This window comes from Pimephales promelas, chromosome 16, assembly GCF_988280905.1.
Source record: "Pimephales promelas chromosome 16, fPimPro1.hap1.1, whole genome shotgun sequence".
NCBI lineage: Eukaryota > Metazoa > Chordata > Actinopteri > Cypriniformes > Leuciscidae > Pimephales > Pimephales promelas.
The window spans coordinates 5,365,363-5,378,464 of record NC_142784.1 but is presented as its reverse complement, the minus strand read 5'-3'; the positions used below and the strand labels follow the sequence as shown (position 1 = coordinate 5,378,464).

General features: G+C 46.6%; 28 non-coding genes across 28 annotated transcripts; all 28 read right to left on the bottom strand.

Annotated features, from left to right (window-relative positions):
- Positions 1-16: 16 nt before the first annotated feature.
- trnat-agu (transfer RNA threonine (anticodon AGU)) lies at positions 17-90 on the bottom strand. The gene has a single exon. It is a non-coding gene; the product is annotated as a tRNA-Thr (tRNA).
- Positions 91-767: 677 nt separating this feature from the next.
- trnat-ugu (transfer RNA threonine (anticodon UGU)) lies at positions 768-841 on the bottom strand. Its single transcript has one exon. It is a non-coding gene; the product is annotated as a tRNA-Thr (tRNA).
- A 173-nt stretch (positions 842-1,014) lies between these two features.
- Positions 1,015-1,088, bottom strand: trnat-agu (transfer RNA threonine (anticodon AGU)). Its single transcript has one exon. It is a non-coding gene; the product is annotated as a tRNA-Thr (tRNA).
- A 677-nt stretch (positions 1,089-1,765) lies between these two features.
- Positions 1,766-1,839, bottom strand: trnat-ugu (transfer RNA threonine (anticodon UGU)). The gene has a single exon. It is a non-coding gene; the product is annotated as a tRNA-Thr (tRNA).
- Positions 1,840-2,012: 173 nt separating this feature from the next.
- trnat-agu (transfer RNA threonine (anticodon AGU)) lies at positions 2,013-2,086 on the bottom strand. Its single transcript has one exon. It is a non-coding gene; the product is annotated as a tRNA-Thr (tRNA).
- A 416-nt stretch (positions 2,087-2,502) lies between these two features.
- trnar-ucu (transfer RNA arginine (anticodon UCU)) lies at positions 2,503-2,592 on the bottom strand. Its single transcript is given in 2 exon segments — positions 2,503-2,538; positions 2,556-2,592. It is a non-coding gene; the product is annotated as a tRNA-Arg (tRNA).
- Positions 2,593-2,774: 182 nt separating this feature from the next.
- Positions 2,775-2,848, bottom strand: trnat-ugu (transfer RNA threonine (anticodon UGU)). The gene has a single exon. It is a non-coding gene; the product is annotated as a tRNA-Thr (tRNA).
- Positions 2,849-3,021: 173 nt separating this feature from the next.
- On the bottom strand, positions 3,022-3,095 carry trnat-cgu (transfer RNA threonine (anticodon CGU)). Its single transcript has one exon. It is a non-coding gene; the product is annotated as a tRNA-Thr (tRNA).
- Positions 3,096-3,772: 677 nt separating this feature from the next.
- trnat-ugu (transfer RNA threonine (anticodon UGU)) lies at positions 3,773-3,846 on the bottom strand. Its single transcript has one exon. It is a non-coding gene; the product is annotated as a tRNA-Thr (tRNA).
- Positions 3,847-4,019: 173 nt separating this feature from the next.
- On the bottom strand, positions 4,020-4,093 carry trnat-agu (transfer RNA threonine (anticodon AGU)). The gene has a single exon. It is a non-coding gene; the product is annotated as a tRNA-Thr (tRNA).
- Positions 4,094-4,770: 677 nt separating this feature from the next.
- trnat-ugu (transfer RNA threonine (anticodon UGU)) lies at positions 4,771-4,844 on the bottom strand. Its single transcript has one exon. It is a non-coding gene; the product is annotated as a tRNA-Thr (tRNA).
- Positions 4,845-5,017: 173 nt separating this feature from the next.
- On the bottom strand, positions 5,018-5,091 carry trnat-agu (transfer RNA threonine (anticodon AGU)). The gene has a single exon. It is a non-coding gene; the product is annotated as a tRNA-Thr (tRNA).
- A 416-nt stretch (positions 5,092-5,507) lies between these two features.
- trnar-ucu (transfer RNA arginine (anticodon UCU)) lies at positions 5,508-5,597 on the bottom strand. Its single transcript is given in 2 exon segments — positions 5,508-5,543; positions 5,561-5,597. It is a non-coding gene; the product is annotated as a tRNA-Arg (tRNA).
- Positions 5,598-5,779: 182 nt separating this feature from the next.
- trnat-ugu (transfer RNA threonine (anticodon UGU)) lies at positions 5,780-5,853 on the bottom strand. The gene has a single exon. It is a non-coding gene; the product is annotated as a tRNA-Thr (tRNA).
- Positions 5,854-6,026: 173 nt separating this feature from the next.
- trnat-agu (transfer RNA threonine (anticodon AGU)) lies at positions 6,027-6,100 on the bottom strand. Its single transcript has one exon. It is a non-coding gene; the product is annotated as a tRNA-Thr (tRNA).
- A 677-nt stretch (positions 6,101-6,777) lies between these two features.
- Positions 6,778-6,851, bottom strand: trnat-ugu (transfer RNA threonine (anticodon UGU)). Its single transcript has one exon. It is a non-coding gene; the product is annotated as a tRNA-Thr (tRNA).
- A 173-nt stretch (positions 6,852-7,024) lies between these two features.
- On the bottom strand, positions 7,025-7,098 carry trnat-agu (transfer RNA threonine (anticodon AGU)). Its single transcript has one exon. It is a non-coding gene; the product is annotated as a tRNA-Thr (tRNA).
- Positions 7,099-7,514: 416 nt separating this feature from the next.
- On the bottom strand, positions 7,515-7,604 carry trnar-ucu (transfer RNA arginine (anticodon UCU)). The gene is given in 2 exon segments: positions 7,515-7,550; positions 7,568-7,604. It is a non-coding gene; the product is annotated as a tRNA-Arg (tRNA).
- Positions 7,605-7,786: 182 nt separating this feature from the next.
- trnat-ugu (transfer RNA threonine (anticodon UGU)) lies at positions 7,787-7,860 on the bottom strand. The gene has a single exon. It is a non-coding gene; the product is annotated as a tRNA-Thr (tRNA).
- Positions 7,861-8,033: 173 nt separating this feature from the next.
- Positions 8,034-8,107, bottom strand: trnat-agu (transfer RNA threonine (anticodon AGU)). The gene has a single exon. It is a non-coding gene; the product is annotated as a tRNA-Thr (tRNA).
- A 1,847-nt stretch (positions 8,108-9,954) lies between these two features.
- Positions 9,955-10,028, bottom strand: trnat-ugu (transfer RNA threonine (anticodon UGU)). The gene has a single exon. It is a non-coding gene; the product is annotated as a tRNA-Thr (tRNA).
- A 173-nt stretch (positions 10,029-10,201) lies between these two features.
- trnat-agu (transfer RNA threonine (anticodon AGU)) lies at positions 10,202-10,275 on the bottom strand. The gene has a single exon. It is a non-coding gene; the product is annotated as a tRNA-Thr (tRNA).
- A 677-nt stretch (positions 10,276-10,952) lies between these two features.
- Positions 10,953-11,026, bottom strand: trnat-ugu (transfer RNA threonine (anticodon UGU)). The gene has a single exon. It is a non-coding gene; the product is annotated as a tRNA-Thr (tRNA).
- A 173-nt stretch (positions 11,027-11,199) lies between these two features.
- trnat-agu (transfer RNA threonine (anticodon AGU)) lies at positions 11,200-11,273 on the bottom strand. The gene has a single exon. It is a non-coding gene; the product is annotated as a tRNA-Thr (tRNA).
- A 416-nt stretch (positions 11,274-11,689) lies between these two features.
- trnar-ucu (transfer RNA arginine (anticodon UCU)) lies at positions 11,690-11,779 on the bottom strand. The gene is given in 2 exon segments: positions 11,690-11,725; positions 11,743-11,779. It is a non-coding gene; the product is annotated as a tRNA-Arg (tRNA).
- Positions 11,780-11,962: 183 nt separating this feature from the next.
- trnat-ugu (transfer RNA threonine (anticodon UGU)) lies at positions 11,963-12,036 on the bottom strand. Its single transcript has one exon. It is a non-coding gene; the product is annotated as a tRNA-Thr (tRNA).
- A 173-nt stretch (positions 12,037-12,209) lies between these two features.
- Positions 12,210-12,283, bottom strand: trnat-agu (transfer RNA threonine (anticodon AGU)). Its single transcript has one exon. It is a non-coding gene; the product is annotated as a tRNA-Thr (tRNA).
- A 677-nt stretch (positions 12,284-12,960) lies between these two features.
- Positions 12,961-13,034, bottom strand: trnat-ugu (transfer RNA threonine (anticodon UGU)). Its single transcript has one exon. It is a non-coding gene; the product is annotated as a tRNA-Thr (tRNA).
- Positions 13,035-13,102: the final 68 nt, after the last annotated feature.

The window sequence follows — 13,102 nt, the reverse complement described above, 5'->3', positions numbered from 1 at the left end:
AGAAGGGCACAGTCAAAGGCACCGCTGGGATTCGAACCCAGGATCTCCTGTTTACTAGACAGGCGCTTTAACCAACTAAGCCACAGCGCCTGCCAGCCTGTGCACAAAAAAGATGCAAATCCTGGACCAGGACTTGGACAGCATAAACTATGGGGTGGCCAGCCAGCCTCTGTGATTATTGGCCAACCATGTTCAGCTGGACTCCTAGAACCCACAACAAACATGTTTATGGAGCTCCATTCACAACAGCTGCAAAGACCATCTAAGCAGCGGGAAGAGAAAGGAAGTCTGGCACCACTCTGTGGTGACTGCCAGTCCATGTGTGCAAGAGCCAAGAGGTTTTGGTAAGCAAATGTAGTAGTAAACAAAACAGACAACATTTTGAAGCCTTTCAACTGCATTGACATTATTTGAAATGAACACGTTGAGAACAAGAGGCCTTAAAAGCTTTCTGTTAACTGAGGGCAACACTGTACAGTATGGGGTTGACAAAAGGGCTAAAGGTACGACTCGAACCCACAACCTTTGAATGTCCTCATTTTGCAATCTAGAAGTCCAATGCGCTATCCATTGCGCCACAGAGCCCACATGATTATGTGGTTGGGCCACTTGATGGTTTTTCATCTGGGCATTTCCAACACTGTAATGCTTTTCACTCTGCGGGCAGAAAAGACAGGTGCTCTAGCCTCTGCACAATTTAAACTGGATTCAAGGTCTCAAGGCTCTCTGTCCAAGAACAATCCCAAAGAGCAAAGTCAGCTGGATAGAGGCACCGCTGGGATTCGAACCCAGGATCTCCTGTTTACAAGACAGGCGCTTTGACCAACTAAGCCACAGCTCCTTTATGCTATGATTTGTTATCTTGGGACACTGTCCTTCAACAACAGCTCAGGGATGGTTTGCAAGTGGAAGCAATTGCAAAGGAAGCCTCAGTTTCACCGTTTGTGGTCAGTTCTCAGAAAAGCAAAGAATTGCGAGGGTTCAAGGCCTTGCGAAATAGAAGGGCACAGTCAAAGGCACCGCTGGGATTCGAACCCAGGATCTCCTGTTTACTAGACAGGCGCTTTAACCAACTAAGCCACAGCACCTGCCAGCCTGTGCACAAAAAAGATGCAAATCGTGGACCAGGACTTGGACAGCATAAACTATGGGGTGGCCAGCCAGCATCTGTGATTATTGGCCAACCATGTTCAGCTGGACTCCTAGAACCCACATGAAACATGTTTATGGAGCTCCATTCACAAGAGCTGCAAAGACCATCTAAGCAGCGGGAAGAGAAAGGAAGTCTGGCACCACTCTGTGGTGACTGCCAGTCCTTGTGTGCAAGAGCCAAGAGGTTTTGGTAAGCAAATGTAGTAGTAAACAAAACAGACAACATTTTGAAGCCTTTCAACTACATTGACATTATTTGAAATGAACACGTTGAGAACAAGAGGCCTCAAAAGCTTTCTGTTAACTGAGGGCAACACTGTACAGTATGGGGTTGACAAAAGGGCTAAAGGTACGACTCGAACCCACAACCTTTGAATGTCCTCATTTTGCAATCTAGAAGTCCAATGCGCTATCCATTGCGCCACAGAGCCCACATGATTATGTGGTTGGGCCACTTGATGGTTTTTCATCTGGGCATTTCCAACACTGTAATGCTTTTCACTCTGCGGGCAGAAAAGACAGGTGCTCTAGCCTCTGCACAATTTAAACTGGATTCAAGGTCTCAAGGCTCTCTGTCCAAGAACAATCCCAAAGAGCAAAGTCAGCTGGATAGAGGCACCGCTGGGATTCGAACCCAGGATCTCCTGTTTACAAGACAGGCGCTTTGACCAACTAAGCCACAGCGCCTTGATGCTGTGATTTGTTATCTTGGGACACTGTCCTTCAACAACAGCTCAGGGATGGTTTGCAAGTGGAAGCAATTGCAAAGGAAGCCTCAGTTTCACCGTTTGTGGTCAGTTCTCAGAAAAGCAAAGAATTGCGAGGGTTCAAGGCCTTGCGAAACAGAAGGGCACAGTCAAAGGCACCGCTGGGATTCGAACCCAGGATCTCCTGTTTACTAGACAGGCGCTTTAACCAACTAAGCCACAGCGCCTGCCAGCCTGTGCACAAAAAAGATGCAAATCGTGGACCAGGACTTGGACAGCATAAACTATGGGGTGGCCAGCCAGCCTCTGTGATTATTGGCCAACCATGTTCAGCTGGACTCCTAGAACCCACATGAAACATGTTTATGGAGCTCCATTCACAAGAGCTGCAAAGACCATCTAAGCAGCGGGAAGAGAAAGGAAGTCTGGCACCACTCTGTGGTGACTGCCAGTCCTTGTGTGCAAGAGCCAAGAGGTTTTGGTAAGCAAATGTAGTAGTAAACAAAACAGACAACATTTTGAAGCCTTTCAACTACATTGACATTATTTGAAATGAACACGTTGAGAACAAGAGGCCTCAAAAGCTTTCTGTTAACTGAGGGCAACACTGTACAGTATGGGGTTGACAAAAGGGCTAAAGGTACGACTCTGGTGGGACTCGAACCCACAACCTTTGAATGTCCTCATTTTGCAATCTAGAAGTCCAATGCGCTATCCATTGCGCCACAGAGCCCACATGATTATGTGGTTGGGCCACTTGATGGTTTTTCATCTGGGCATTTCCAACACTGTAATGCTTTTCACTCTGCGGGCAGAAAAGACAGGTGCTCTAGCCTCTGCACAATTTAAACTGGATTCAAGGTCTCAAGGCTCTCTGTCCAAGAACAATCCCAAAGAGCAAAGTCAGCTGGATAGAGGCACCGCTGGGATTCGAACCCAGGATCTCCTGTTTACAAGACAGGCGCTTTGACCAACTAAGCCACAGCGCCTTGATGCTATGATTTGTTATCTTGGGACACTGTCCTTCAACAACAGCTCAGGGATGGTTTGCAAGTGGAAACAATTGCAAAGGAAGCCTCAGTTTCACAGTTTGTGGTCAGTTCTCAGAAAAGCAAAGAATTGCGAGGGTTCAAGGCCTTGCGAAACAGAAGGGCACAGTCAAAGGCACCGCTGGGATTCGAACCCAGGATCTCCTGTTTACGAGACAGGCGCTTTAACCAACTAAGCCACAGCGCCTGCCAGCAGGTGCACAAAAAAGATGCAAATCGTGGACCAGGCCTTGGACAGCATAAACTATGGGGTGGCCAGCCAGCCTCTGTGATTATTGGCCAACCATGTTCAGCTGGACTCCTAGAACCCACAACAAACATGTTTATGGAGCTCCATTCATAACAGCTGCAAAGACCATCTAAGCAGCGGGAAGAGAAAGGAAGTCTGGCACCACTCTGTGGTGACTGCCAGTCCTTGTGTGCAAGAGCCAAGAGGTTTTGGTAAGCAAATGTAGTAGTAAACAAAACAGACAACATTTTGAAGCCTTTCAACTACATTGACATTATTTGAAATGAACACGTTGAGAACAAGAGGCCTCAAAAGCTTTCTGTTAACTGAGGGCAACACTGTACAGTATGGGGTTGACAAAAGGGCTAAAGGTACGACTCGAACCCACAACCTTTGAATGTCCTCATTTTGCAATCTAGAAGTCCAATGCGCTATCCATTGCGCCACAGAGCCCACATGATTATGTGGTTGGGCCACTTGATGGTTTTTCATCTGGGCATTTCCAACACTGTAATGCTTTTCACTCTGCGGGCAGAAAAGACAGGTGCTCTAGCCTCTGCACAATTTAAACTGGATTCAAGGTCTCAAGCCTCTCTGTCCAAGAACAATCCCAAAGAGCAAAGTCAGCTGGATAGAGGCACCGCTGGGATTCGAACCCAGGATCTCCTGTTTACAAGACAGGCGCTTTGACCAACTAAGCCACAGCGCCTTGATGCTATGATTTGTTATCTTGGGACACTGTCCTTCAACAACAGCTCAGGGATGGTTTGCAAGTGGAAGCAATTGCAAAGGAAGCCTCAGTTTCACCGTTTGTGGTCAGTTCTCAGAAACGCAAAGAATTGCGAGGGTTCAAGGCCTTGCGAAACAGAAGGGCACAGTCAAAGGCACCGCTGGGATTCGAACCCAGGATCTCCTGTTTACTAGACAGGCGCTTTAACCAACTAAGCCACAGCGCCTGCCAGCCTGTGCACAAAAAAGATGCAAATCGTGGACCAGGACTTGGACAGCATAAACTATGGGGTGGCCAGCCAGCCTCTGTGATTATTGGCCAACCATGTTCAGCTGGACTCCTAGAACCCACAACAAACATGTTTATGGAGCTCCATTCACAACAGCTGCAAAGACCATCTAAGCAGCGGGAAGAGAAAGGAAGTCTGGCACCACTCTGTGGTGACTGCCAGTCCATGTGTGCAAGAGCCAAGAGGTTTTGGTAAGCAAATGTAGTAGTAAACAAAACAGACAACATTTTGAAGCCTTTCAACTACATTGACATTATTTGAAATGAACACGTTGAGAACAAGAGGCCTCAAAAGCTTTCTGTTAACTGAGGGCAACACTGTACAGTATGGGGTTGACAAAAGGGCTAAAGGTACGACTCGAACCCACAACCTTTGAATGTCCTCATTTTGCAATCTAGAAGTCCAATGCGCTATCCATTGCGCCACAGAGCCCACATGATTATGTGGTTGGGCCACTTGATGGTTTTTCATCTGGGCATTTCCAACACTGTAATGCTTTTCACTCTGCGGGCAGAAAAGACAGGTGCTCTAGCCTCTGCACAATTTAAACTGGATTCAAGGTCTCAAGGCTCTCTGTCCAAGAACAATCCCAAAGAGCAAAGTCAGCTGGATAGAGGCACCGCTGGGATTCGAACCCAGGATCTCCTGTTTACAAGACAGGCGCTTTGACCAACTAAGCCACAGCGCCTTGATGCTATGATTTGTTATCTTGGGACACTGTCCTTCAACAACAGCTCAGGGATGGTTTGCAAGTGGAAGCAATTGCAAAGGAAGCCTCAGTTTCACCGTTTGTGGTCAGTTCTCAGAAACGCAAAGAATTGCGAGGGTTCAAGGCCTTGCGAAACAGAAGGGCACAGTCAAAGGCACCGCTGGGATTCGAACCCAGGATCTCCTGTTTACTAGACAGGCGCTTTAACCAACTAAGCCACAGCGCCTGCCAGCCTGTGCACAAAAAAGATGCAAATCGTGGACCAGGACTTGGACAGCATAAACTATGGGGTGGCCAGCCAGCCTCTGTGATTATTGGCCAACCATGTTCAGCTGGACTCCTAGAACCCACATGAAACATGTTTATGGAGCTCCATTCACAAGAGCTGCAAAGACCATCTAAGCAGCGGGAAGAGAAAGGAAGTCTGGCACCACTCTGTGGTGACTGCCAGTCCTTGTGTGCAAGAGCCAAGAGGTTTTGGTAAGCAAATGTAGTAGTAAACAAAACAGACAACATTTTGAAGCCTTTCAACTACATTGACATTATTTGAAATGAACACGTTGAGAACAAGAGGCCTCAAAAGCTTTCTGTTAACTGAGGGCAACACTGTACAGTATGGGGTTGACAAAAGGGCTAAAGGTACGACTCTGGTGGGACTCGAACCCACAACCTTTGAATGTCCTCATTTTGCAATCTAGAAGTCCAATGCGCTATCCATTGCGCCACAGAGCCCACATGATTATGTGGTTGGGCCACTTGATGGTTTTTCATCTGGGCATTTCCAACACTGTAATGCTTTTCACTCTGCGGGCAGAAAAGACAGGTGCTCTAGCCTCTGCACAATTTAAACTGGATTCAAGGTCTCAAGGCTCTCTGTCCAAGAACAATCCCAAAGAGCAAAGTCAGCTGGATAGAGGCACCGCTGGGATTCGAACCCAGGATCTCCTGTTTACAAGACAGGCGCTTTGACCAACTAAGCCACAGCGCCTTGATGCTATGATTTGTTATCTTGGGACACTGTCCTTCAACAACAGCTCAGGGATGGTTTGCAAGTGGAAACAATTGCAAAGGAAGCCTCAGTTTCACCGTTTGTGGTCAGTTCTCAGAAAAGCAAAGAATTGCGAGGGTTCAAGGCCTTGCGAAACAGAAGGGCACAGTCAAAGGCACCGCTGGGATTCGAACCCAGGATCTGCTGTTTACTAGACAGGCGCTTTAACCAACTAAGCCACAGCGCCTGCCAGCCTGTGCACAAAAAAGATGCAAATCGTGGACCAGGACTTGGACAGCATAAACTATGGGGTGGCCAGCCAGCCTCTGTGATTATTGGCCAACCATGTTCAGCTGGACTCCTAGAACCCACAACAAACATGTTTATGGAGCTCCATTCACAACAGCTGCAAAGACCATCTAAGCAGCGGGAAGAGAAAGGAAGTCTGGCACCACTCTGTGGTGACTGCCAGTCCATGTGTGCAAGAGCCAAGAGGTTTTGGTAAGCAAATGTAGTAGTAAACAAAACAGACAACATTTTGAAGCCTTTCAACTACATTGACATTATTTGAAATGAACACGTTGAGAACAAGAGGCCTCAAAAGCTTTCTGTTAACTGAGGGCAACACTGTACAGTATGGGGTTGACAAAAGGGCTAAAGGTACGACTCGAACCCACAACCTTTGAATGTCCTCATTTTGCAATCTAGAAGTCCAATGCGCTATCCATTGCGCCACAGAGCCCACATGATTATGTGGTTGGGCCACTTGATGGTTTTTCATCTGGGCATTTCCAACACTGTAATGCTTTTCACTCTGCGGGCAGAAAAGACAGGTGCTCTAGCCTCTGCACAATTTAAACTGGATTCAAGGTCTCAAGGCTCTCTGTCCAAGAACAATCCCAAAGAGCAAAGTCAGCTGGATAGAGGCACCGCTGGGATTCGAACCCAGGATCTCCTGTTTACAAGACAGGCGCTTTGACCAACTAAGCCACAGCGCCTTGATGCTATGATTTGTTATCTTGGGACACTGTCCTTCAACAACAGCTCAGGGATGGTTTGCAAGTGGAAGCAATTGCAAAGGAAGCCTCAGTTTCACCGTTTGTGGTCAGTTCTCAGAAACGCAAAGAATTGCGAGGGTTCAAGGCCTTGCGAAACAGAAGGGCACAGTCAAAGGCACCGCTGGGATTCGAACCCAGGATCTCCTGTTTACTAGACAGGCGCTTTAACCAACTAAGCCACAGCGCCTGCCAGCCTGTGCACAAAAAAGATGCAAATCGTGGACCAGGACTTGGACAGCATAAACTATGGGGTGGCCAGCCAGCCTCTGTGATTATTGGCCAACCATGTTCAGCTGGACTCCTAGAACCCACAACAAACATGTTTATGGAGCTCCATTCACAACAGCTGCAAAGACCATCTAAGCAGCGGGAAGAGAAAGGAAGTCTGGCACCACTCTGTGGTGACTGCCAGTCCTTGTGTGCAAGAGCCAAGAGGTTTTGGTAAGCAAATGTAGTAGTAAACAAAACAGACAACATTTTGAAGCCTTTCAACTACATTGACATTATTTGAAATGAACACGTTGAGAACAAGAGGCCTCAAAAGCTTTCTGTTAACTGAGGGCAACACTGTACAGTATGGGGTTGACAAAAGGGCTAAAGGTACGACTCTGGTGGGACTCGAACCCACAACCTTTGAATGTCCTCATTTTGCAATCTAGAAGTCCAATGCGCTATCCATTGCGCCACAGAGCCCACATGATTATGTGGTTGGGCCACTTGATGGTTTTTCATCTGGGCATTTCCAACACTGTAATGCTTTTCACTCTGCGGGCAGAAAAGACAGGTGCTCTAGCCTCTGCACAATTTAAACTGGATTCAAGGTCTCAAGGCTCTCTGTCCAAGAACAATCCCAAAGAGCAAAGTCAGCTGGATAGAGGCACCGCTGGGATTCGAACCCAGGATCTCCTGTTTACAAGACAGGCGCTTTGACCAACTAAGCCACAGCGCCTTGATGCTATGATTTGTTATCTTGGGACACTGTCCTTCAACAACAGCTCAGGGATGGTTTGCAAGTGGAAACAATTGCAAAGGAAGCCTCAGTTTCACCGTTTGTGGTCAGTTCTCAGAAAAGCAAAGAATTGCGAGGGTTCAAGGCCTTGCGAAACAGAAGGGCACAGTCAAAGGCACCGCTGGGATTCGAACCCAGGATCTGCTGTTTACTAGACAGGCGCTTTAACCAACTAAGCCACAGCGCCTGCCAGCCTGTGCACAAAAAAGATGCAAATCGTGGACCAGGACTTGGACAGCATAAACTATGGGGTGGCCAGCCAGCCTCTGTGATTATTGGCCAACCATGTTCAGCTGGACTCCTAGAACCCACAACAAACATGTTTATGGAGCTCCATTCACAACAGCTGCAAAGACCATCTAAGCAGCGGGAAGAGAAAGGAAGTCTGGCACCACTCTGTGGTGACTGCCAGTCCATGTGTGCAAGAGCCAAGAGGTTTTGGTAAGCAAATGTAGTAGTAAACAAAACAGACAACATTTTGAAGCCTTTCAACTACATTGACATTATTTGAAATGAACACGTTGAGAACAAGAGGCCTCAAAAGCTTTCTGTTAACCCTCTGAGACCTAAGGGTATTTTTACAAAAAAATTTCCGTCTGGTGTCACTTACTAAAAAAGCTTGTAAAATATCAACCCTTTGGTGCACAGACAATTGACACACCTCTTTTTTTTCAGGACAAATTGAACTTTCAGCATATTTGTGTTACATTGATGTCACCTGAATGTAAAATAAGTTATGGGACCATAAAGACAAATGAAAAAATAAATCGGAAATGGAATCACTCAAATATTTACTGAAATCACACACAAATAAATAAAAGCTAAGCAATTTTCCTCTGGAAAATAGTTTGTTCATGTCTTTGGAGTCCTGGAGCACAGGAATAAACATTATAACTTGTACAGAACAAAAACTATTGACATTTTTCCAAAAGAAGTCCAGGCGTTTGGGGCCTCATGAAATTCACTGGTGCCAAGCCTCAAAACAGTTCCTATCAGCAATCACACAGAGGGCCACATCACAGGTTTTGCATTTCTATTTTATTTATTCTTTTATTTATTATGTTCTTTTTATACTTTTATAACATTTATACTACTATAATACTTTTTTACAGTAAATAAATAAATGGCACTTCAGCTGGGTCTATCCTGGTAATCTAGTTCCTCATCTGTCAAAAAGCTCTGTTCTCCTGAAAATCCATCATCCTGCAATGCACCAAAATAGACCAGCGCTTTATTTACGTCCATTTCGCTGTGTTTCTCTGTGAATCGCGCGTCTCCGTGAGTCTCTCTATCTCTCTACACTAAATCAGCGCTTGGTTCATGCGTAATGACGCACACCAATGTTTACAACGGATCAGCCTGTAATTGGTCAAAAACCATCACGTGAAAACATCACGTGATATCCAGAATGGCCGCTAGCATCGAGCTAGCGGCAAAAATGACGGATTATTTATGAATTATGGACTTCAAGAGTATCAAAGTTGGACATAAATCATTGGATTTATTGCTGAAATCCTCTGAAAGGAAGCACAAGTTCCAGGCTGGATAGAAAACCTTCTGTAAAGGCTAGAAAGACACCACAGACACCCCCGTGATGGCTAGCTCGTTAGCTTTCTGCTGGAAAAAACAGTAAGAAAATCGATAAATATGTCATCGAGTTATGTAAACATTTATCGGAGGTGACGTGTGGCGTCGTCGACGATGCCGTCGGGCTGTGAGGGTTAACTGAGGGCAACACTGTACAGTATGGGGTTGACAAAAGGGCTAAAGGTACGACTCGAACCCACAACCTTTGAATGTCCTCATTTTGCAATCTAGAAGTCCAATGCGCTATCCATTGCGCCACAGAGCCCACATGATTATGTGGTTGGGCCACTTGATGGTTTTTCATCTGGGCATTTCCAACACTGTAATGCTTTTCACTCTGCGGGCAGAAAAGACAGGTGCTCTAGCCTCTGCACAATTTAAACTGGATTCAAGGTCTCAAGGCTCTCTGTCCAAGAACAATCCCAAAGAGCAAAGTCAGCTGGATAGAGGCACCGCTGGGATTCGAACCCAGGATCTCCTGTTTACAAGACAGGCGCTTTGACCAACTAAGCCACAGCGCCTTGATGCTATGATTTGTTATCTTGGGACACTGTCCTTCAACAACAGCTCAGGGATGGTTTGCAAGTGGAAGCAATTGCAAAGGAAGCCTCAGTTTCACCGTTTGTGGTCAGTTCTCAGAAACGCAAAGAATTGCGAGGGTTCAAGGCCTTGCGAAACAGAAGGGCACAGTCAAAGGCACCGCTGGGATTCGAACCCAGGATCTCCTGTTTACTAGACAGGCGCTTTAACCAACTAAGCCACAGCGCCTGCCAGCCTGTGCACAAAAAAGATGCAAATCGTGGACCAGGACTTGGACAGCATAAACTATGGGGTGGCCAGCCAGCCTCTGTGATTATTGGCCAACCATGTTCAGCTGGACTCCTAGAACCCACAACAAACATGTTTATGGAGCTCCATTCACAACAGCTGCAAAGACCATCTAAGCAGCGGGAAGAGAAAGGAAGTCTGGCACCACTCTGTGGTGACTGCCAGTCCATGTGTGCAAGAGCCAAGAGGTTTTGGTAAGCAAATGTAGTAGTAAACAAAACAGACAACATTTTGAAGCCTTTCAACTACATTGACATTATTTGAAATGAACACGTTGAGAACAAGAGGCCTCAAAAGCTTTCTGTTAACTGAGGGCAACACTGTACAGTATGGGGTTGACAAAAGGGCTAAAGGTACGACTCGAACCCACAACCTTTGAATGTCCTCATTTTGCAATCTAGAAGTCCAATGCGCTATCCATTGCGCCACAGAGCCCACATGATTATGTGGTTGGGCCACTTGATGGTTTTTCATCTGGGCATTTCCAACACTGTAATGCTTTTCACTCTGCGGGCAGAAAAGACAGGTGCTCTAGCCTCTGCACAATTTAAACTGGATTCAAGGTCTCAAGGCTCTCTGTCCAAGAACAATCCCAAAGAGCAAAGTCAGCTGGATAGAGGCACCGCTGGGATTCGAACCCAGGATCTCCTGTTTACAAGACAGGCGCTTTGACCAACTAAGCCACAGCGCCTTGATGCTATGATTTGTTATCTTGGGACACTGTCCTTCAACAACAGCTCAGGGATGGTTTGCAAGTGGAAGCAATTGCAAAGGAAGCCTCAGTTTCACCGTTTGTGGTCAGTTCTCAGAAAAGCAAAGAATTGCGAGGGTTCAAGGCCTTGCGAAACAGAAGGGCACAGTCAAAGGCACCGCTGGGATTCGAACCCAGGATCTCCTGTTTACTAGACAGGCGCTTTAACCAACTAAGCCACAGCGCCTGCCAGCCTGTGCACAAAAAAGATGCAAATCGTGGACCAGGACTTGGACAGCATAAACTATGGGGTGGCCAGCCAGCCTCTGTGATTATTGGCCAACCATGTTCAGCTGGACTCCTAGAACCCACATGAAACATGTTTATGGAGCTCCATTCACAAGAGCTGCAAAGACCATCTAAGCAGCGGGAAGAGAAAGGAAGTCTGGCACCACTCTGTGGTGACTGCCAGTCCTTGTGTGCAAGAGCCAAGAGGTTTTGGTAAGCAAATGTAGTAGTAAACAAAACAGACAACATTTTGAAGCCTTTCAACTACATTGACATTATTTGAAATGAACACGTTGAGAACAAGAGGCCTCAAAAGCTTTCTGTTAACTGAGGGCAACACTGTACAGTATGGGGTTGACAAAAGGGCTAAAGGTACGACTCTGGTGGGACTCGAACCCACAACCTTTGAATGTCCTCATTTTGCAATCTAGAAGTCCAATGCGCTATCCATTGTGCCACAGAGCCCACATGATTATGTGGTTGGGCCACTTGATGGTTTTTCATCTGGGCATTTCCAACACTGTAATGCTTTTCACTCTGCGGGCAGAAAAGACAGGTGCTCTAGCCTCTGCACAAATTTAAACTGGATTCAAGGTCTCAAGGCTCTCTGTCCAAGAATAATCCCAAAGAGCAAAGTCAGCTGGATAGAGGCACCGCTGGGATTCGAACCCAGGATCTCCTGTTTACAAGACAGGCGCTTTGACCAACTAAGCCACGGCGCCTTGATGCTATGATTTGTTATCTTGGGACACTGTCCTTCAACAACAGCTCAGGGATGGTTTGCAAGTGGAAACAATTGCAAAGGAAGCCTCAGTTTCACAGTTTGTGGTCAGTTCTCAGAAAAGCAAAGAATTGCGAGGGTTCAAGGGCTTGCGAAACAGAAGGGCACAGTCAAAGGCACCGCTGGGATTCGAACCCAGGATCTCCTGTTTACTAGACAGGCGCTTTAACCAACTAAGCCACAGCGCCTGCCAGCCTGTGCACAAAAAAGATGCAAATCCTGGACCAGGACTTGGACAGCATAAACTATGGGGTGGCCAGCCAGCCTCTGTGATTATTGGCCAACCATGTTCAGCTGGACTCCTAGAACCCACAACAAACATGTTTATGGAGCTCCATTCACAACAGCTGCAAAGACCATCTAAGCAGCGGGAAGAGAAAGGAAGTCTGGCACCACTCTGTGGTGACTGCCAGTCCATGTGTGCAAGAGCCAAGAGGTTTTGGTAAGCAAATGTAGTAGTAAACAAAACAGACAACATTTTGAAGCCTTTCAACTGCATTGACATTATTTGAAATGAACACGTTGAGAACAAGAGGCCTTAAAAGCTTTCTGTTAACTGAGGGCAACACTGTACAGTATGGGGTTGACAAAAGGGCTAAAGGTACGACTCGAACCCACAACCTTTGAATGTCCTCATTTTGCAATCTAGAAGTCCAATGCGCTATCCATTGCGCCACAGAGCCCACATGATTATGTGGTTGGGCCACTTGATGGTTTTTCATCTGGGCATTTCCAACACTGTAATGCTTTTCACTCTGCGGGCAGAAAAGACAGGTGCTCTAGCCTCTGCACAATTTAAACTGGATTCAAGGTCTCAAGGCTCTCTGTCCAAGAACAATCCCAAAGAGCAAAGTCAGCTGGATAGAGGCACCGCTGGGATTCGAACCCAGGACCTCCTGTTTACAAGACAGGCGCTTTGACCAACTAAGCCACAGCGCCTTGATGCTATGATTTGTTATCTTGGGACACTGTCCTTCAACAACAGCTCAGGGATGGTTTGCAAGTGG